Genomic DNA, 22,835 nt, shown 5'->3' with positions numbered 1-22,835 from the left:
CTCCTCAACTGACCCTCACAGCCCTGCTCTGATGCCCTAAAGCCCATGCTGTGCATAGAGCACGTGCACAGGGCCCAAGAGCCTGAGTGACCAGGCTGACTGGACCATCCGCTGTGAGAGAAAACACATTATTAACTGCTTCCCAGGGAGAGCAGGGCAATATGTTTGACTCTAAATTGGGACTGGGTTTAAGGAAAAGAACAGAGATGAAATTTTTGTCTCCTGAGAAGCTGAGTTCCCACTTGGTCCAAAAGCAAAGTTAAGATTAATGAGCTCATGTGTTATATTTACTGATAAGTTCATTACTCGAAGATATTGGATAGTGTTGTCTTTGTCCTAAAGGACTTCCCAGCCTAAGTGTGGATGGCCTCAATATACATCCTCCATCTAACCAGCACAGCTGTCCTTTGGGGCAAGCCTACCTGTGGGGAGAGGGGCTCTGATGGGGCGCTGGCAGCCTGGCACCATGACATGCTGGTAGGCATTTTCTGCCACCAAGTCCTGACATACTTCTGGAACTTCGGCATCTATAAAAAGGGCGGGAGAACCCCCACTGCCCCCTTCCCTCCTTGTTTTCAAGATACTGAGATGATGTAGGAGAAGGTCCCAAGGGCTCTTCTCTGCTTCTGATGAATGGTGCCGGCTGAATCAAAGTAGCAGGAAATGGATTACCTCTGAAATTAACTGAGCCCTGGCTCAGCCTAACATCTCATTAGTCAAAGGCAGAGTGGGGCAGAAGGGAGAGGCTCCAGCCTTGTCCTCACTACACACCCCGCACAACTTTGCTTAGCTTGCCTTCCCCTGGCTACAGAGCAGCCCCCCTCAGGGGTCTGAGAGCCCCAGGCTCCGTGTGGAAAAGGAAACAGGGCGTGACAACCACAACAGCTGCCTGATGCTCTCTCTACACACCCGAGGATTCTCCATCCAGCCAGAAACACCTCATTTCTCCCTCCGAGTTCTGTGTACCTCTGTCAGACACAACTTGATACTTGGCTTTGATTTCTGTAAGGTAAAAACCACTACACAGCAGCTACACTTGGGTGTAGCACGGGTAACAATTAGAATATATGGCATTGTAATTCACTGGGGAAGAGTGGGCAAATTCTAGAAGGCTAGCTTCCCAACTTGCTGTACTGAGGTTAGTAGCTGGAATAAATTAAGTCAATCCCCTCTCCTGTCAGGGTCACTCACCAAAAGGAAGTTACATGCTGGAACTTGGCCCAAATGCTGAGCAGGTATGATCCACTGACAGCAGCCAATCGGCTAAATGCATTTTGGTGTCAGTATTCGGGAATGGGTTGCTCTGGATACAGACGGGGGTGGTGGGGGGCGGGAATGACCCGTGGGTAGACGAATCTCTATCCTCTTTTCCTGGTACCCACAGATCTGTTTCCAGAAACTATTGCAAGTGTCATGAACTTTCAATTATTCTCTGATTGAATTCTTTAAACAGAGCTGGGTATGGAGAAATGAGTTCAGGCTGCTAGGGAAGATGATTGTTCTTAATTTCAGTGATGAATACAGTTTAAAAGCGCAAGGGGATTTACAGCCTCTGTCTACATCATCCACAGTGTTCATTAGAAACCAATTAGGGCCTTTCCAGAGAGGGTCAACCAAGGCAGTGTCCGAAGGGATGAAAGCACAGAGGACAATGAATTGATCAGCTGAGCTGCAATATGGGTTTGGTATCATCACCAGAGGATTACACAATTCTTTTCTCCCCTAATTTAAAAAAGTTATATATCAAAACTGAATTCACTCATTAATTTGCATACAATCAATCCATACCTACACTCTCGTCATGGCCCCCATAGTTCAGCATCATGTACTTTAAAAAAAAATTCAATATACGTTTGCCTAGAAGAGCTACACACCACATGGTACTCTGGCAGGATGAGGATGGATCAGGGTAGGAGAATATGATTAAAAGGACGCTGACTCCCAAAAGAGAATGAAAACACCCAAAGCCAAAGTTTTTGAAAATATGACATGCCTGCTAAACGTGGTTTAACCTCAGCCCTTGCCCCTCTGGTGTCACATAACTGGCTGCCCTGCTCCCGAGAGGCCCGGATTCCTGGTTTTCCATGAAATACTGGCGTAGGAGGAAGCTGCAGAGCTCCTATAGGCTGCTGGGGTTGTTTGCAGTACATCTGCACGAAACACTCAAGAATTTGTGTGGGTGTTTCTTCACTAGCTGGCACTGAAGAACAATTTGGGATGAGCCCTTGATTAAAAAGGGAGGGTGAAGCAGCAACTCTGTGTGCACTTTGTTCCATGACCCACCCCCTGCCCCTCCCTGGCTTCTGGCCGCCCATCCCTCACGCAGGAAGAAAGAGGAAGAGGAGGCCCCCACAGCAGGTGATACCAGTCAGCCCCCTCCCAGTGAGCTGAGCTGGAAGGTCTCCAGCAGCTACATCCTCAGTTTGAAAAAAACCTTCTTTAACTAAGCAGGCAGCATCAGGAGGGAAGAGGATGACTGTGTAGATGGTCACAGGGCTGACCTACTCAGGCTCATCCCAGTGCCCTGCCCAAGCCTGTGGCTATGGACAGCAAGAGGTGGGGGGATACCAGAAGCTTCCCTAACTCCATCACTCAGAGATACAAGAAACGGTTTTTCCCTCACATGGCATGAGAAATACAGAAGGCAGCATTCAAGTCACTGGCCCTCAACAGAGAAGCCTGGGGGCATTCTTGTAGGACAGGTATTTTAATGGAAACCACTCCTCTGGACTCAGCCCTCCTGATGTGGGCCTGGGGCCTGTGGCACCCATGACCATATGCCATATCAACCTAAAGATGGTCAACACCGAATGGCCCTGAAAATACATTCCTAGCACAAAATGAAACTAAGGCTCATTCTTCTAAGACTCGAAAAGGTCTGAAAGTGCATGTTTCTAAAAATGCTCATTTGGTGGGAACCAAACTTCTGACTCTTTAGCTTTTAAAGTTAATGTCTGGAAGCCATACAATTGTATGCTTCCAGAATGAATTCATTCTGATGCCTTCATCCACAGTTAAACTTCACATCTGCTTACACGGGTGCGTGTGTGTGTGTGTGTGTGTGTGTGTGTGTGTGTGTGTGTGTGTGTATTTTGAGACTAAACACACAGGATAGAGAATAATTTGTACAAATGCCATCATCAAACACAGATGACACCCAACACCTTGCTCTAAGTGCTATGAAAGTTTTAACACTGTTTTCTGTTTCACTAACTTGTTTACAAAAATCCACAACTATCACTGCCCAAGAGGAACACTGGGAAGAAGCCTCACCAAAGACCTGAGAAGAAAGGGTCTGTGTCCTTTACCTCTCAGTAGTGCTGGTAGGCAAGGCCCTGAGGGCACTAGAACCAGATAACTGCCTCACCTACCAGTTCCATCCCTCCACTGCTCCCTCACCCACAAGCCATGGGAAATGGCTAAGGTACTGGGGGCAGGGAGATGGGAGGAGGAGGAGCTGGGGGGGCAGAAGGAGGGAGCCAACCTTACACTCTGTAGGCAGCAGGCAGGGTAGCCCTTACCCTCTGGCTGAGGCCCTGGGCTCCTCCCCCCCACAGCCAGCACTTCCCTCCAAACCCTAAGAATTATGCAGGGGCTGGAACTTTATCCATGGAATTTCCTAAGGGAGGCAAAGAAAGTGATGCCAAAATCCACATTCCAAGTCTCAGCCCTTGACATTTTTATTCAATCTCTGTCAGACAGAAATGCTGCTTATCGGCTTTATCTTAGAGTAAAAAGCCCCATTTAAAGTTGGCAAAGTTGGGCAGCTCTGGATAGTTTTAGACTTTAATTAAACATTTGTTTTCTCGCAGGATCTGACCCCCTCCGCCCCGCCCCCCCCCCCCCCACCTTGAAGGCTCACCCACCGCAGTGGTTTTAGTAAAGTCACAGACCAGGGCAGGCCTCAGCTCCAGCTATTTAGGTGTTTCTACCTCACTTGTAAGAAATATTTTACACTTTCTTGCTCATTTGAATTTCAAATTGTCAAAGCAAAGGTTCAAGCAGAAACTAAAAATACTGACAAGCCTTGGGGACCGAGGCCCTGTAAAATGATCCACCGGTGAGCAGCCTGAGGTGGCAGTGCACGTGTGCATGCTGTCTGTGCAGTCACGTCTGCCCTCCAGCCCCCTACCTGTGCTGGCTGCAGTGTACGTCCAGTTAGGAGGACAATCAGAGACTGTTCCTACACGTGAGCATGGGCTCCAGCAAACACAGCCTACCTGACACCTCCCGAAGCTTCCTGAGAAACCTCGGCAACAGACACTCCAAATTTCAACTCATCAATAGGCACCACTTCCTATCTTTTTAAAGAATAATGACAAATGTGCCTGAGCCATGTGTCTGAAATGAGCAGGCAAGCTTGTTAGAAAAAAGAATCACATTTTTTTTTCCAGCAAGGTAAAAGTTTCTTAAAGCTCAGGACAGCACAGTGACCTCATAGCTCATTTGTAAGTACATGCTGGGAACAGCAGGTGGCTACAGGAAAGCTTGTTGGAAAGCATTAGCCATTTATACTCCCACCAGCAGCAATCCCGGATTACACCACATTCACTGACCCAATGCCCAAGGCAGAATTTGTAGCACAGAAACATATTAAAGGATCTTAACACATTTTATTTCATCAGACCCAGGGTATGGGCAAAGCAGCTACAAGTGATTCAGGAACGGAGTGTGTCTGCTTTGCATTCTCCTCCATCTCTGGCTCTGCATGGTGGAGGGGAAAGCATCGCGTTCCAAGAAACAGAACTGGATCGTGGCTCATGAGTGGTCAACACAGTGCTTAGCTGGGCCGGGGGAGAGAATGGGTGGATGGGCAGGGGTCAGCTGCCCAGGGTGCTGGAACCAAAGCCACAGTAGATCAAGGTGGGCATCGGTCTGTTTTTCAAAGGGAAGGAGAGCCTTCAGTTTGTAAGAGCCCATTCTACTCAACAATTTAATAAAAACCACTAAAATATACCAAGACAATTCTAAAACAGAAGCAATCATCTGTTTTCCCCCAAATCAATTATAATACCAGTTAGATACAAGCTAAATGTTAGAACAAAAAAGCAGTGTGACAGCAGGCAAAGATATGGGAGCCTGGTGCCCTGAGCTCCTAAGGTGGCTGTGTACACTCAGCAAGTGGCTCTGGGAGAGGAGACAGCAGCAGAGGGAGAAAAAGGTGTTGTGGTCCACTGTAATAACAAAGCTCCTGAAGCAACTTGCACACGTCATTTTAAAAGTATACAAAATTCACCACTCCTGGTATCCTTTATTGTTCTCTAGATAGCTCCCTTCTTGCAAAAACTCTACTGACCTCTTTCCTCTCCTCTGGGGGGAATGTCTGCCTTGTCCCAGTAATGTCTCCTATCACCCAACTCAGGCAACCTTGCTTTACCTGACATTCACAGAACAAGTCCTGCCCCCTTCACTCTTGCCTCCACCCAGGAAAAGCCTAGTCCTATTTTTGCCACCATGGGTGGGAGGTAGGGCAGGGTACCTGCATCACAAAGGATACCGTGCCATCAATTCTGACTTGTGAGAACCCTCCAAGCATGCCCGGTAACACCTCAGCGCACAAGGAGAAGGGGGTTGGCTGCAGGCTCACATTCTGCTGGGCTGTTTTATCTACAGATGAACATATATTTAAAAACTAAGAGAAAATGGCTCAAGGCAGTTTTTGCCACAGGAATAATGACTTGCATTTTCAAACATCATTCCATTTCAGTAGCAAAGGCAGGCAGTATTAGCCTCTTGGTACCTGAGGCAGTTTTAACGATCCAGAAAAACCCTAGCAGGTGCCTGCACTCCCAGCCTCTGCTCCATTCCTTCCCCCCACCACAGGCCTCTCAGGGTCTCCAGATAATAGTGAGGTACTGGCAGGAAACTTCCATTTCTTGGGTGACCTTATCCTCCTCCCAACAGGCTGGAGATTTCTCTTTCAGCATTTCCTTGTCCTTTAAAGGACTACCTTCTCAAATGGAGAACCCTCCTAGAAAACTAGCTCCAAAGCTGCACTGCAGGCAAGAAAAAGGGCCCCACCCACCCCACCCAAGAGCCACTGAGGGCACAGCCTGGGCCCAATGGAGCAACTTAGCTGCCAGGCTCTCCAGAGAACTGTGGCCTGTTTAGCCATCCCTGAGGCTACACTGGGCCTCCAAGTTCATCCAAGTCACAGAATGTCAGGGGGCCTCCGACTGTAAATGCCATGTGTCTCTCTCCAGAACAACACTTGGAAAGGAAAGGAATACTTTCGCCATTTTTCTCTGTCGGCCTTTCACTCCATATGGTGAGGTCATGGGAGAGAGTACGAAGATGACAGATCGGAACTGGGAGGTACCTATGGCAAATCCCATAAACAGGGCAACCTCAAGTTCTCTTTCTGCAAAACCCAGTGAGAAACTTGTGCTTTGGAGCCAAAGTACTGGATTCAAGTTCCAGCTGCACTGCTCTGACAGTTGTGTGTTACAGGTAAGTCATTCAACCTTTCAGAGCCTCACTTGTACCGCCCATAAACGGGGTTACGGACATTAAAGCAGCTAGTGCACACGAAGCCCCCGGCTGGAGGAAGGCTGCTGCTGGATGGCTCCTCCAGCTCTTGTCACCCCCTCACCTTACAGGATATAACTAACAAACTCGACTTCAAGGCTGGGAGCCCCCTTCCCCTTCTTCCTCCTCCCGTTTACCTCTCAGTCTAGACTCTGGTTTCCTTCTGAGAAACTGCTACTGACAAAGGAGAATGAACGTGAAATCTTCCTCTGAACACGTGGTCTCCTCTGCCCCTCTTCACAAACCTCTTTGTACAGACTACAGATGCACAGTAAGTGACAAGCTCAGTAAAGATTTCTGTTGAAGATATGCAAATTTTAGAGCAACTTGACTTAAATATATGAAGACTACACAGGGCAGCCTAGAAAGCACTCACTGGTTAGGGACACCATGAAAGGGACACAAACTTTCCAAGGACAGCAGAGAGCAGCTTCTCTGCTCCTGTGGGGGCTTCTCCACAAGTATGGTTGTGAATTCTGCAAGCCTCTCTCACAAGCAGAGGCAGAGCAAGTGTGTTTCCAAGTTTGGTCACGTACTGACCGTGCGCTGAAGAGCCCGTGTCTATTTCCCTGAGACGGTCGAGCTGGGAGCTGCGGTGAAAGCAGGAACAAGAGAAAGGAATGGGCTGTAGACATTCTGAAAACAATTATGCTTTTATCCAAACGGTGCCAATGTCACGTGCATTTGCTTTGTGCTTCTTTTAAGAATGAAAAGTCTCTCTACATGCCTCTTGTTTTCACATTAACTCAGAAAGGTCATTCTGAGGGCCTCCAGAGTATAAGCACGCTCTTCTTGATCTTCACAAAATTTAAGCCTTAAAGTCACAAATCCCACAACATGTGAGGTCCACTATTCTAAGTGTGTGTAGAGGGGAGGGGAGGGCAGAGAAGCTGGCTTCTTGATTCTCCATTTTTAAAGTTACTTTATTTAAACACCCCTCATCTGCAGGGAGAGAGGCTTACTCAGTGGCAGAAGAATGCTTTAGCCATACACATGAATTCAGACTTGAAACCAAACCATGGATATAGACAGTTAAAACCCCCAATGAATGGACCACCCACTCCAGGATCCTAGAGTGGGGGGAGTTGACCTCACAGCCCAATTCCCTTTCACTCGGAGAGTGGGTGGGGAGGGGGGCACAGATAAGGTTATACAGTCCAGGTATATAAAAAATGCCATAAATGGAGCTTGCTCATTGCTAAACCCAATGGGCTCTTTTCAGTTCTCCTCGACAGTGTCTGGAACAGTTGACTACTCCCACGGGCACATACTGCTTTCCTTGTTTTTATTCTCTCTCCCTACTGTCCTTTAAGTATGAGAATTCCTCAGCGCTGGATTTTTTTTTTTTTTTTTTTTTTTTTTTTTTTTTTGTCTCACCCACACTTGCCCCAATGTTTAAAACTCTAACCACATAGGCCAACAACTCTGAAATGTCTTTCTCTGTCCCAGACCTTTTGGAGCTCTATGCCTCTGTATCCAATTATCTACTGGCTAAGTTGGATATCTTAGATTCAAGGTGCCCAAAATGGAACACTTGCTATTCCCTCACAAACATACTTCTTCAGTGTCCCCCACTCTAGCAGAACAGGCTCACCTTGCAGCCAGTGGCTTATGACACAAACCTGGGTCATCACTGATATATTCCTCATTCTTCACATTCAACTACCAAGTCCTGTGGATCCTAGTCCCCAAAATCAAATTCATTCTCCTCCTTCCACCTTTACCACCAGCACCCAGTCAAAGCCACCAGTGTCTCCTGCTAGGGCCACTCCAACAACCTTGTGATCCCACACACCCTGATCTGTGATAATCACACCTTATTTAAACCCTTTAGTGGTTTCCCAAGAATGACAATCAATTTCACCATCTTAGCTCACTCTCATACCCCACTGCCTCTTTGTCTCTCCTCATGCCATTCACCCCCCCACCCTCCTGTACTCTATGTCCTTGACACACTCACCTAACCAAATGCTTGCTTCCTCAGGCCTCACTTTGAATGACTTCTCCTCAGGAAGACCTCCCTAGACCCTCAGACTAATCTAGAGCCCCATTATACACTCTCATGGCATCCTGGACTTTTCCTTGAAACACTGGTCACAATTATAATTATACAGTCATTGTGTAATGTTTTCATTTAACTTGTTTTCCTGATTTCCTGAAAGCAGGAACCACGCTTTTGTAATTTAATGCCTAGAACAGTGTGTGGTTCACTCAAAATATTTCAACTGAGTTAATGAACGGGAGGTTAGTTACAGAGACTGTGTGCTCCGAACCTCAGGAGACAGATAAAGGCCAGTCAAGAGCTCAAGTGGCCAAATCCAACCTGCTCACCCTCACTTCTCAGCAGCATCTGTCTCCTGTTCCTTTCTTGTAGTATTTCTCTCCCTTGGCTTCTATGGTGTTCTGTGATGTTCCTCATCTTCCTCCCACCTCACTGGCTATAGCTCCTTGGGACCCTTTACTGGCTTCCCTTCTGAAACCACTACAGAATATAGTCCTCTTGTATTTTTGTACATTCCCTCCTGTAGGTAATCTCATCCAGACCCAAAGCTTCAAGTACAGTCTAAATACTGATGCCTCTGGAACTTTTATTTCCATCCACAAATTATTCCCCTAAACTCTAAACTCCTATATCTAACTTACTACTTGACAAACACACCAGAACAGACTGGTTAACAGGAACCTCAACTGTAACATGTTCAAAACAAAAGTCCTGTATTAGGGGCACCTGGGTGGCGCAGTCGGTTAAGCGTCCGACTTCAGCCAGGTCACGATCTCGCGGTCCGTGAGTTCGAGCCCCGCGTCAGGCTCTGGGCTGATGGCTCAGAGCCTGGAGCCTGTTTCCGATTCTGTGTCTCCCTCTCTCTCTGCCCCTCCCCCGTTCATGCTCTGTCTCTGTCCCCCCAAAAATAAATAAACGTTGAAAAAAAAAATTAAAAAAAAAAAAAAAGTCCTGTATTATTAGCTCATCTCCTAATCCTCCCTGCCTCAGGGAGTGATACCATATCCACACAGTTGCTCAAGCCAAACCCGGGCCTCTTTCTTGGTTTCTTATTCCCTTATTCCTCGCGCCAACTTTATTATTAGTCTTGTTGGATATACCTCTAACTGATGTTCTAAATCTGCCCAAGTGCTTCTCGCCATCATCTCATGCAAAACTCCCGTGGCAAGAATGAGTGCGGCATGCTGATGGAACAGAACAAAGGCCAGCAAAGGCTGAGATGCAGTGAGGCCAAGCCTCCAACATGGCTACCTGGAGCCCACAATGCAGTTGCACTCTTCTGCCTTTGCTGCCTTCCCACCCCCAGCCTTCTCTCTCAGAGCAGTTAGAGGGATTTCTTTCTTTTTCTTTCCTTCTTTCAGGGCAAGTGACTTGAGATGTACTTTTTAATATTTGTTAATTAATTCCTGTTTGAATAGGTAATACATGAATGTAACAGAAATTCAATTTGCAGGAAATAATATTCAACAAAAACTAAGTCTCCCTTCCCATTCTCTCAGTTGCCCTCCCCAGAGGCAAAGCAACCACTACGACCAGTTCTTATGTATTCTTGATAGTGTATGCATACACAAGCATTTGTGTTCATGTCCCAGAGGGACAGAAATGTAACATAAAATGTAAATGAGATCACGCCACTCCTTTGCCTAAAGCCCTTCAATGCCTTTCCACTACTTAAGAGTAAAATTCTAGTAGACCTTGCAAAGGTCTAACTATCCCCCATCTGGTCCTGCCCGCCTCTCCTCACGCACTGTGCTCCAACCATACGGGCCACCTTTCTGGTCCTGATATGCTAGGTTGTTCCTCTCTCAGGGTCACCTCACTGTTCTCTCCATCGAGGACACTTCCCCTGCCCAAGCTCTCTGAATGGCTGGCTCTCCCAGTTTTTATGTCTCAGCTCAGCTTTCACCTCCTTCCAGATGCTAGCCTCCCCACCACTACCTGCAGCACCCCCACCCCACCCCCACCCAGGGCAGAGCCCTTCTCTTTCTCCGTCATCCTATTACACCACAGCACTTACTCCTACCACAAAATATCTCATTTATATCTTTTCCCTTGTTTACTGCATGTCCCTCCCAAAGAATAAAAGCACCATGCGGTCAGGGACTTTGTTGCTGTTTTCCCTGCTGTTCCTCTGGAACTCAAGTAGACTGAATAAATAAATAATTTGAGTCAACATCTGACTCATTAAAAATAGAAGAAAATTACTTTTGGCAATAAAAGAAATGGTTAATGCTGGTAACTGTGCCCCTCCCTGCCACCCCTGGAAAGGAACACCACCACACAGTCTACTTCCAATTACCCGGGTGAACAGGAGCACAGTGAGTGCAATCTAAAAACTATTACTGTCTGGCTTTGGATATATTCCATTGTTTTGCAGTATCTGGTTTCCTTTCCTAATTATGCTTTTCTATTGCCATTATTAATATGAACCTATATTCACTGAGCTCACTCTGAGAGGCAACCCAGAAATGTCCAAGATGGCATTAGATGCTCTCCTGGAATTAAAACTTTGCTGTAACTCATAATCACAAATGAGCTGAGTACAGATAATGAAGAATTGAAGCATAATCACCCAAGTTCCCACTGACATTCATTTCGTACTCTACCCCCCAGTATTTTGGTCATTTATTCCAGATTCCATGGAAAATTAATCCTGGGGTAGTTAAGTTCAAAGGAAGAGCAATTTAATTGATACAAGAGTATTAACACCAACCTGGCCCTTTAATTTGTAAATCTGGAAGCCTTCCCCTTCCCAGGTGAATCTGTTACACTGCAGTGCACCGCTCTAGGGAGCACATGTCATACTATGTATTAGTCACAAGAATGCACAAACTCCATCATGTGCTGACTCATAGTTTCCATCTCCCAGGAGCCACCGGGCTGACATGGTTCAAGAAGAGCATGTGAGTGTGTGGAGAGGCCTGCTGCTATACAGCATAATCTAGAGAGGAAGAAGCCTGCTCAGCTCCTCAAGGCACAAATGGGCTGCCAGAAGTCTAAGCCTCCATTACCCACAGGAAACGTCTTCAACAGAGTATCCACTGCCTGCCACCTCCCACCTTACAGCCTAAGAACAACCCATCTGCATCCAAGCAACATCTTGATTGATACTTAGAAAATTCTGGCCATAGGAGAGCATCCAACACCTGCATGGTACACTTCCCCCTAGTCCCTCTGCAGCCGGAGAGTACTGTTCTGGAGAATTCATCAGGATAAATGAAGCAGTCTTGGCTGTCTGCTGCAGGAGAGAGCCACTGGGCAGAGTTTCCCATAGGCCAGTGCCATCTGTCTCCCAGTCATCCAACATGACATTGCACATTTCAGCATGTACAACAGTCGGCGAGGCCCCGTGATCATGTACAGGGAGGTACCCAGAGAAAAGAGGAGCACTTCTTGTCATCCCCTCCTTCCAAATATGCCCCTGTGTTGCACACTGAGAATAAAGCAGACAGTACAGGTGGCTCTACCTGTCAACTCCACAGGCGACAACAGGGAAAGGGAACATCCTTCAAATCTCAGCAAGAGGTAAGCTGGGGCACCCTCCCAAGCTCACACAACCCCTTGAGTAAATGCCAGTGGACTTCCCCACCCCACCACATCTCCATTTCTGCCCTCTTCCCATTTCCTTACATTTCTAGTCCTTTTCTACTTTGTTTTCCTCCTTTTTCTAACATCTCCCCCCAAACCCCCCCCACTCCCGCTTTCTGTTTCTCAAGGTGCCTCAGTAGCTATGGTTGCCTTGACACCTGCTCTGACCACAGAGGGGGTTTTCTGGACAGTAGGCTCAAGGGCAGACCGAGTCTGGTGGACAGTGGGAGTATCCACACTATGTAGCTTCTACATGTGCAGCTGTCATCTGTCTGGAAAGTACATGGCAGATGACTTCATCTCCTGCTCAATTCTGCCTAAGCCTGAATAAGGATGGGAATAATGTTTGTACAAACAAGGATATGTGGAAAGGTGAGCAATTTCGTAGAGAAGCCAGCTGACCCAATTATCTTAGGCACTTCTCCAGTGAATTATAGGGCTGACTCATCCTTTTTGGTCTTTGGCCTCTGAATTCTGTGCCATATTTCACAGTGGGCCTTGACTACCCAAAATCAGCTCTTCTTCTCAGCAGCTAGACAGTGCCATCTCTCAGCACGTATCTCCCACCTACCCAGCATGTGTATGTTTGGAGTCTCTGGGTCCTGTCCCAGGGACGCTCTCCCTAGTGGCACTGAGTTTCAGAGACTGAATGGTTCTAATGACGCCAACCACTATCTGAGAAACTATAATCCACAAACACTGTGATGGGGCTCTGGTCAGTGGGCAGACAATACGTATTGAGTGCTAAGGTGACCTTCCCCATATCTGTCTTCTAAAAGATGGCTGTGCCCCCCAAATGCAAGTTCTCTTTTTATATATAACACTACCTATAATATCAACCGATGCTGCGGGACCTGTGTTGCTGATTTGTCACAGTCTTATTCAGGCTCATTGCTGGCCGCAAGATAGCCAAACCTGAAGTGGTGAGGCTTTTCTTGGAGTCTACATCTCTAGGGCCCAATAGTTGAGGAGTAAGGACTATCATGTGATCTTATCAGAGCCTTGGTCTGCTTAGGTAAAAGCACTTTCCAGAAGCAGAAACAAACTTCATTGATATTGATCTCTTCAGAGGAAAGGTGCTATAGAAATCTCATCTAATAAATAAAGGATTCAGGCTCCAGTGTTGGGCTGTCAGTCCAGCAAGGAAAAGAAGCTATCAGGCTCAAGGAGTCAAAAGTATTTATTGGTCATCTGTGCAATGTTTACAGAGCACTATTCTAGGGGCTGGGTGGAGGGAAAGGAAAAGAAAAAAGTCACTAGTTTTCCTGCCTTTCAAGACAGCTGGAGATGTGCAGAGAGGAAAACAGCTGAAGGACACAAGAAGCAAAGCAAGAAATCAACTGCAAATACAATCAATACAACCCAGCTATATGCAATAAATCGGGGGCACTGAGGAGAGGTCAACTGCATAAGGTATCCTGGAGTGGGTAAGTTTTCAAGGACAATGAGGACATGAATTAGCACTCAGGAGAAAATGGAACGTTCACATCAATAAGAATTAAGTGCCACTGTGTCTCACATTACCCAGGCGCAGTGAGAAACAAAAAGGTGGCAACACTATGGACCTTGTCCTCCAGCAGCATCTTATCTAGATGGAGTGACAAGTGGCACATGGAGCAAACTGGAAACAGTATGTTGGGATGACTTATTACCACCGTCTCAAGTGGTTCTCACATAGTAGGCTGCATACATTTTTACCATTCATTGTTCAATAAAAAGCATCTCTGAATTGGGGCAGTGCTTAACAAATGGGCTAAGATCTATATGGCTGAAACTAAATGTAACTCATGCTGCAGGTTATCTCTCACTGTTTAGGACACCCATGGGCCAGTAGGGGGACATGAACACTGGTGGGATTCTGGGAGCTCAACAGATCTGGGCTCCAATGCCAGCCACTCCCTTAGTATTTGAGTTACTCAACTTCAAAGCTTGAGTGTTCTCTTCTGTAAATACATAGTACCATTTCACAGCAATGCTTTCATCAGGGTCAAGTGATGGAACATAGGAGTAGGCATCCACTGTATAGTAGGTATTCAATAAAGCTGTTACTTTCTCCTTTACCCAGAGGATCACAACTGCAATGGTAGAGTTCACTCATTCACTCGAATGGTCACTAGGTATCAGTGCACTTCTACTACAGTAGAAGCTGCCGAAGAACACCATATGGTCCCTGCCCTCCAGTGCTTATGGTCTAGGAGGAAGGAAAGCTAATGTATGTTCTGAGAAGTATAACAACAGAGGTCAGCCATGGACTCCATAAAAGAGGAGACTTTTTAGCAGTTTCAGAAGGAGATCAGCAGGTAAAGAAGGGTTTTTGTTTAAAAAGACATCCAGATTTTGTAAGGGCTTCTGATGAGGAATTCTGTGGAGACAAACACTGAGCCCACTCTATCATGCCTATATCCCATCCTAGGCCATAACATCCCCACACAAGTTCTTCAGTCCTTGTGAATGGACTTGCTACTGGAGGACTGGGGTGCCGGAAAGCCAAAGCCCCTGTGTTCCAGTATCTGAGGAACAGGCTTGCAGGGGAGGAAGATGATTTGTGACAGGTCACTCTGGAGGACAGAGTGAGGAGAAATAAGGGCACATTATAGAAAAAGGCTGTTTTTATTCAATGGAGGAAGCACCTAGGTGGTCTAAGCTGCCTGGCAATAAGACCTGCCACATTCCCTCCAGGCTGAAGATGTACACGGTGGCTGGATTACCTGCAAGGGCACTGCTGCTGCTGTGGTTTCAAGGTCAGTTTGAGGGGCTGGCCAGGCACCAGATGGGTGACTTCTAAGTCACTTAAGTACTTGAAATCTATGCCAGAGTGTGACAGGTTAGGCAGGAATGAGAGGCTGATGTGGTTGTATACAGCAGGTCTGTGACCTCCAAAGAGCTCATTTTATTCATGTGCAAGATGAATCACAGGTTTCACTAATGCAAACACACTCATTCCCAAAGTCGAATATTTAATTAAACCATAAGCTTATCAAATATTTTTAATTACACCAAGCAAGCAATTCTACCCTATCTGATGTATGTATGTCTTGGCTGATTTCTACCCCCTACCAATAAAAATTCAAGGCAGATAAAAGTATGTAACAACAAATAATGGTAAGGTTCCCTATCTACACCTTATTCCTCCAGCCAAATATTCCACCGGGAAACCCTCAGGTTGCACATGTACCCTGGCTTCCAGAATTAACACGGAGACCAGCCCAGACATCCTCCCATTCACTTGCTTGGGCATGTCTTCGACTACTACTACAAAAGGGCTTTCTCCTAAGGATAATCAGCAGGTTCACCAGAACGCCACATTTCTGTGACCTCCGATTTGTCTTGCACATTATTAGTCAACACTGTCTGGGTACCACCATAGGCCACATACTCTAATAAGGGCAGTGGGAAGCTACAGAATAATACAAGATCCTGACCCTTGAGGATTTCAGAATCTAGGAGGGAAGAGAAGATCAGTAGAGGAAGGCATGTGTTAAATACTCAGAAGATGTAAATTTCTAAGTAAAAGAGAATGGAGTTGACTAGATCTGATATAAAACCTCTATGATGTGGATCACCTTATTTGACATGTCCAGTAATTCTATTTGGTCTTAAATTACCTTTGCATTTCCCATGAAAACAATGAGATATTAAGTGTACAGATAGTTTATCAAACATTGGGGTATAAGAGAATTACCTGAGCAACTGCACTTTTACTTTCTAAAGAAGCATCCCCTTCTATCTGGGGATAGGCCCACATTTTTCAAGCAGCAGTGCTCATGAGGGAATCGTAATAAGAATCTCTTTGAGAAGACTGGTAGTATCTAATAGCATATATTTGCTATTACAATGTACTACATTATGTATATAGTACATTATGTGTATAGTACTACAACGTACTATACAATGTATACAACGTATTAAACACAAATTAGTTTTAACTACATACATTAAAGGCTTTGGAAAGAACATTTAGCAAAACTCTGTGAACAAATTGTTGTTAATCTGCAAGAAAAAAAATTTAATAAAAAATCCTATTATTTTGTCTAAATACTAACTACTTTATTTATCTTTACTGCTAATGGTCTAATCTGGTGACATTTTGCTGCAAAGGGTTCATAGAAGAGTCCTGAGTTCTGAGCTAGGTTTTGGAGGCCAAACTAAGAGGAAGTGAAAATAGTCCGGTGTATTAACTTGAAAGAAAGACCAAGAAATCTTTTTGGGTACTTCAGAAGAGACCAGCAGGATTTGGTGGTAACAACAAGCCAACATCCAGGATGTGTGATGAAGAGTTATAGTTGGGCGGGGGGGGGGGGGGGGGGTGCAAGACCTATGTGATGGGAGCAGGCACCGCTGTGAGCAGTCACCCTGGGCAGGAACTTTTTAGTCCCTGAGCTTTACAACAAAGGCTGCATGAAGTACCAATATTTTAGCACACAGGTGTGATCTGAGGCTAGTGGAAACCTTTCTGATCTGTTTCCTCATTTATAGAAAAAAGTGGGGTTGGCATGGCTGCTAAGGCTCCTTTATTATCTATCTACCCACAAATTTTTGTGATTGTGTCTTGTGGTAAAAGCACTGAATTCAAGCAAAGCATTTCCAAGCTTCTCTCAGTGTGGTTTGCTTTTATTACCTCAAGTGAGAATAACCCAGACAGAATAGCATTTTGGTGTCTTGTTATGATATTGGTGTGAGGAAAAGAGGAATATTCTCAGGGCACAGGTTTTCCCCATTATAGATGGAGACACATTACACAGAACTGTGAACAAAGGGAATATGCTTCAACTGTAAACAGAAATGAATTCATGGGATGGTAAACTCTTATTATTTTTTTTTAATGTTTATTTTGAGAGTGGTTATGAGCAGAGGAGGGGCAGAAAGAGAGGGAGAGAGAGAATTCCAAGCAATGAGAGCACAAAGCCCAATGCAGGCTTGATCCCACAAACCTTGAGATCATGACCTGAGCTGAAATCAAGAGTTGGACGCTTAACTGACTGAGCCACCCAGGTGCCTCTGGATGATAAAACTTTTAAAGCACAGTTTTGCTCTTTTTTTTTTTTAATTTTTATTTATTTTTGAGACAGAGACAGAGCATGAACGGGGGGAGGGTCAGAGAGAGAGAGGGAGACACAGAATCCAAGCAGGCTCCAGGCTCCCAGCTGTCAGCACAGAGCCCGATGCGGGGCTCGAACTCACAAACTGTGAGATCGTGACCTGAGCTGAAGTCAGACGCTTAACCGATTGAGCCACCCAGGCGCCCCTTGCTCATCTTTTTTAGGCCACATGGTAGTTCACCATGGGCTATATCATCTGTTTGGGGGGATGTATTTGAATATTGCCTGTTTTCCTAGAATGTATTCAACAGCTACAAATATTACAAATGTCAGAGAAGGGCAGAGGTGGGGAACAGCTATAAAAAATCTACAGCAGATGGGGTGCCTGGCTGGCTCAGTTGGAAAAGCATGCACTGATCTCAGGGTTCTGAGTTTGAGCCCCACGCTGAGTGTAGAGATTACTAAAAAAAATTAAACTTAAAAAATCTACAGCTAAATCATACTTAGTTGTAAAACACAGAATTTTACCTAAGATCAGGGAAAAAGGCAAAGAGATCCAGTCTCAACACTTCCATTCAACATTATGGTAGAGGTCATGGCCAGTGCAACAATGCAAGAAAAAAACTGGCATAAAGTTTGAAAAGGAGTAAAACTGCCTTTATACACAATGACATGATCATGGATGTAGAAAATCCTAAGAAATCTAGAACTAATAAGTGAATCAGAGCTGCAGAATAAAAACTCATATGCAAAAATTGTGTTCTGAAGTGACAGCAAAGAACAATCTGAAAATACATTTTAAAAATTCTGCTCACAACAGCATCAAAAAATTAAAATGGGAATAAGTTCTTTAAAAGGTACTGAAAAATACAAAATATTGCTGAGAAACTTGAGAAGACTTACATACCATATTCGTGGGTTGGGATATTGTTAAGATGGCAATGCTGTACATCTTTTTTAAATGGTAAAGATACTTGAGGTATGTACTCTTCACAAAAGAACTCATAAATAAGTAACCAAAAAGCTTATGAAAAAGATGCTTAATATCACTAGTTATCAGGGAAATGTGTGATGGGAAATTAATATACCACACCAAGATGGCACCACATACCCACTAGAATAGCTAAAGTTAAATCAAAGACAATATTAAATGTTGACAAATTATGGGTAAATTGGAACCATAATGCACTACTAATGGAATTTTCTTAAAGTGCTAAACGTCAGAGTCATTCAACCTGGCAATTCCACCTCTGTATCTACCTAAGAAGAATTAAACATATATCCACATAAAAACTTATACATGAATATTTATAGCAGCTTCATTCAAAACATCCTTAAACTGGTAACAACCGAAACGTATGTCAACCGGTAAATGTGTTAAGATCCATACAACGAAATACTACCCAACATTATAGAGGAATGAACTACCAATACATGACAATATGGATCAATCTCATAAACACCATGCCATGTAGAAATACAAGACTATATATATATATACACTGTATGAATCCACTGATATTAAAATTATTGAAAAGGCAAAATTATAACAACAGAAAAGCAGATCAATCAGTGGCTGCCTGGGGCTGGAGTAGGGGAGAGTAGGGATTGACTGAAAAGGGGCACAAGGGAAATTTTACAGGTGACTAAAAACATTTTAAAATTTGAATTTGGTGAAGGCTGTACCACTTAAATTTACCAAAACTCACTGACCTGTAAAACAGGTGAATATTATGGTATATAAATTCCATCTAAAAAAATCTGTTAAAAAAAAACAAACAAACCCATGCACACTCTGCTGGACAAAGAATTAACTGAAACTATTTACTCTTGGAACCAAAACAAAAGACATCAATAATTCATTTTCTTTTGCAACGATCCATTTTTTTCCCCTCCCATAAGGAAGTATTTCTAAGCAGGGTAACCTAGCCAAATAGCTTTGATAAAATTATTGATAAAATTACTGTGCTGTTATTGCTGCTCAGATTGGACTACAGAAGTAGTGGCAAATTTGCTGTCCAGACAGAAAATATTTCACTTCATGGGACAAGGGTCTCCTGGTTCACCTCTCAGTAGGGTGGGAATGTGACAAAGGCTTCAGCAGATGTGTTCTGTACATTTTGTCTTTTGAAAGCTCAGTCTTTGATGCTCCTTTGCTGGGGAAGAGAGCTCTTCACGTTTCTGATTTCTTTCTACACCCTTGTCAAAGGGCACATGGTAGGTTGAATCTCTGAGACAGTGCTGAACTAATGGGCTAAATACAGAGTTAGTATTCAGTAAAAGGTTTGATTTGTTTTGCTCTAACATCTCAATGTGCAATTTATAGAGGAGCAGCAGAGGGACTAATCTGTTTGGTTTTAGACTAGAATTCTTATACATTAAAGATTAAATGGGGAACACAGCATACTCTTGTTCAGGTAAAAATACAGTGAGAGCGAAAGAGAGTAGCAAAGGGAGAACATTTTCTCAGAATCTGCCTCAAGATATCCAATTACTCTTAGTTCTCACATTTACAGTAACTCCCATCAAAGGGTGTTTTTGCTTTTGGGAGGATGGACAGGACACCTATGTTACCATAGGTAACATATACCCAGCTGCTGTCTTATAAGTAATGGAGAAACGTTAGCCTTTCATTGCCAGACTCAGCATGAAAACATGAAAAGGGCTGAGGTCTTGGTAACCACACACTCTCTCCTATAATACATGGCAGAGCATAAACTCACCACTCAATAGCAGTAATGATAACACTAAACCAACCAAATCAATTTGGTCAAGATAAAAGATCGCTGGTGTTTCCCTGGATAGCAGAGTTTTCTAACGGATCCAGGCTAGAACTCTGTAAGGGAATAAAGCCTTTATAAAAACATGCATTGCCTTGCTTTCTTTTAGAGACAAAGGACAGAATGCCACGTGTTCCTGACAGGTTCAAATCACATGTGGATGAGAGTTAAATAAAGGCGCAGATACAAGGACTTATTTGTGATGATTTCTGATCCTGGTGAAATGGATCAGCCTAGTCATTTCATGTCACCAACACACCTCATTATCACCACAGCTCCTTGCCCAACTCTGGACCATAAGATATCACCATTCATTCACTCTGTAGTCCCCTGTAGTGCAGGGATGGCTGTGACAGAGGCACATTCCTTTTCACTTAGTGAATTAGTTCACATTCTTCCCAGATCATTCCACTTAAAAAGATACAACAATCTCCCGGGCCTTCTTGTGTGCTTAACTGGAGCGGGGGAGGGAGTCAAGGGGCACCCGGGTGGCTCAGTCGGTTAAGCATCCAACTTTAGCTCAGATCATGATCTCCCAGTTCACGAGCTCGAGCCCTGCGTCGGGCTCTGTGCTGACAGCTCAGAGCCTGGAGACTGCTTTGGATTCTGTGTCTCCCTCTCTTGGTGCCCCTCTCTCGCTTATGCTCTGTCTCTCTCGCTCTTAAAAATAAACATAAAAATAAAAAAATAAACACACACAAAAAAGCGTGTTGACTATATTCAAAACCACGGGCAGCTTCTCACTGCAAACCAACATCCAAACCCTACAGCCTGGAGCCTGGAATCCTTACCCTCCCTTTCTAGTAGTCTCTCCTCACTCAACCCCAAGGCTCCATCCAGCTGTATAGAGGTCACCATCTTTGACCAGGTAGTCCCTCTTTCCCCACATCTAAATCCCACTCTGCCTTTGAAGCCCCAATTGTCACAACCTATACAAGTACTGTAGTTGGAATTAATCTCTCTCTCCCCATGTTCCTACATATATGGCTTATGCCTCAGTTAAAACTCTTATGGTAGGCTGCCCTGGATGTCAGCTATTTCATGCCTTCCTCTTAGGCCCAGCAAATCCCTATTTTGAATGCATATTAAAACCACCTTGGGGATACCTAGAAAAATGGCTGATTCCAGGAGTTGGCAAAGGTCAAGTACAAGACACATCCAGAACACATCTTATAACTGCCAGAAAGTAAGGAAACGTTTTTGGCACAGTTTGAGCACCAAAATAATTAAGTATAGTAATGAATTATGAACCACTGATAAAATAGAAGAGCTCATGAGCCTGTAATAACAACAGACAAATAAATGGGGAAGAAGGGTTTTCACTTACATAAGAATGCTGACTGTCAAAGGAGAAATGAAGAAGGAGGGCTAGAGTTAGAAAATCATCATTTTGCAACGATCATAGTAAAGACTGGTTCAGGGGCACTTGGGTGGCTCAGTTAGTTAAGCATCCGACTTTGGCTCAGGTCATGATCTCATGGTTTGTGAATTTGAGCCCCACGTCAGGCTCTATGCAGACAGCTCAGAGCCTGGAGCCTACTTCAGATTCTGTGTCTCCCTCCCCCTCTGTCCTCCTCTGCTCACGTGCTCGCTCTCTCTCTCTCTCAAAAATAAACAGACATTAAAAAATTAAAAAGACCGGGGCGCCTGGGTGGCGCAGTCGGTTAAGCGTCCGACTTCAGCTCAGGTCACGATCTCACAGTCCGTGAGTTCGAGCCCCGCGTCGGGCTCTGGGCTGACGGCTCAGAGCCTGGAGCCTGCTTCCGATTCTGTCTCTCCCTCTCTCTCTGCCCCTCCCCCGTTCATGCTCTGTCTCTCTCTGTCTCAGAAATAAATAAACGTTAAAAAAAAATTAAAAAAAAAAAATTAAAAAGACCAGTTCAGGCAAGAATCATCAATGGATGCTAAATCTAAGAGACACTTTTGATGACGAGCAGGATACTGGCATGGTCACAAAGTGTTTTCCCACAGACTGCTTACTACTTGAGTGGTCAAAGATAGTAACTATAGAGTGGAGAAACTGGGCAACACTTTGAGTGAATTAAAATTAATATCTACAGTGAGGGGGATGATGGACATCTGTGCCTAATATAAAATCCTGAGAAAGACACATCACTTAATAGGAGTCTGAGACTAGGCTGGGAATAAGTAATCTGAATCTAATCATGAAGAAACACCAAACACCAAATAGAAACAAAGAGAGTTCTATTAAAAGGGGGGGAGGGCTATAGTCTTCAAAAATATCAGTATCATTAAAAACAAAGGCCATAAAAACGTTTCAAGTTAAAAGGGTCTAAAGAGACATGACAACTAAATGCAATACTTGATCCTGGACTGGAGGGGGAAAAAGTGCTTTTACAGGAGACATTTTTGGATCAACTGAGAAAACCAGAATATGGGTGGCAGATTTAATAAAAGCACTGAATCAGTATCAATTTACTAAAATTGATAACTGCTATGGATATAAAATAATATCCCTATTCTTGGAAAACATTCATTGACGTTTATAAAGACAAAAGGCCATGTTTGCAGCTTACTCTCAAATGGCCCAGAAAAACACTTTAAATTTCCAAATAAAAAGCTACAACAATAGCTGGTGTCCTTTTCTGATTTAATTATTTAGAGTGAGGCCCAGACATTCTATTTTTAAAAGCTTCCCAGGACTGAGAACTGCCTAGAGCAGTGGTTCCTCAGACCAGCAGCAACATGACCCAGGACCTCGTTACACATGCACAGGCCACTGAATCAGACCTCTGGGAGGTGGGGGGTGATCAGCAATCTGTGTTTGTCACACCTTCCATGCGAGTCTGATGTCCACTCAAGTTTGGAACCACGGACCTAGACTAAGAGCTCCTACATTCTATATTTCTAGATCCTACATTCCCCACAAAAGCTAGC

The 22,835-nt window shown here is 44.5% G+C and overlaps 1 protein-coding gene and 1 long non-coding RNA gene across 7 annotated transcripts in view; both read right to left on the bottom strand.

Moving 5' to 3' along the window:
• The window catches only part of ZFAND3 (zinc finger AN1-type containing 3), a 324,282-nt gene that overhangs the window by 3,692 nt on the left and 297,755 nt on the right, over nucleotides 1-22,835 (bottom strand). The window lies entirely within an intron of this gene.
• Nucleotides 4,594-9,368, bottom strand: LOC123385354. The gene is made up of 2 exons (XR_006597728.1): nucleotides 5,378-9,368; nucleotides 4,594-4,875 (listed from the first exon to the last, which is right to left on the bottom strand). It is a non-coding gene; the product is annotated as an uncharacterized LOC123385354 (long non-coding RNA).

This window comes from Felis catus, chromosome B2 (genome assembly GCF_018350175.1).
Source record: "Felis catus isolate Fca126 chromosome B2, F.catus_Fca126_mat1.0, whole genome shotgun sequence".
NCBI classification, from domain to species: domain Eukaryota; kingdom Metazoa; phylum Chordata; class Mammalia; order Carnivora; family Felidae; genus Felis; species Felis catus.
The sequence above is the reverse complement of the archived record's forward strand: the minus strand, read 5'-3'. Positions and strand labels throughout refer to the sequence as shown.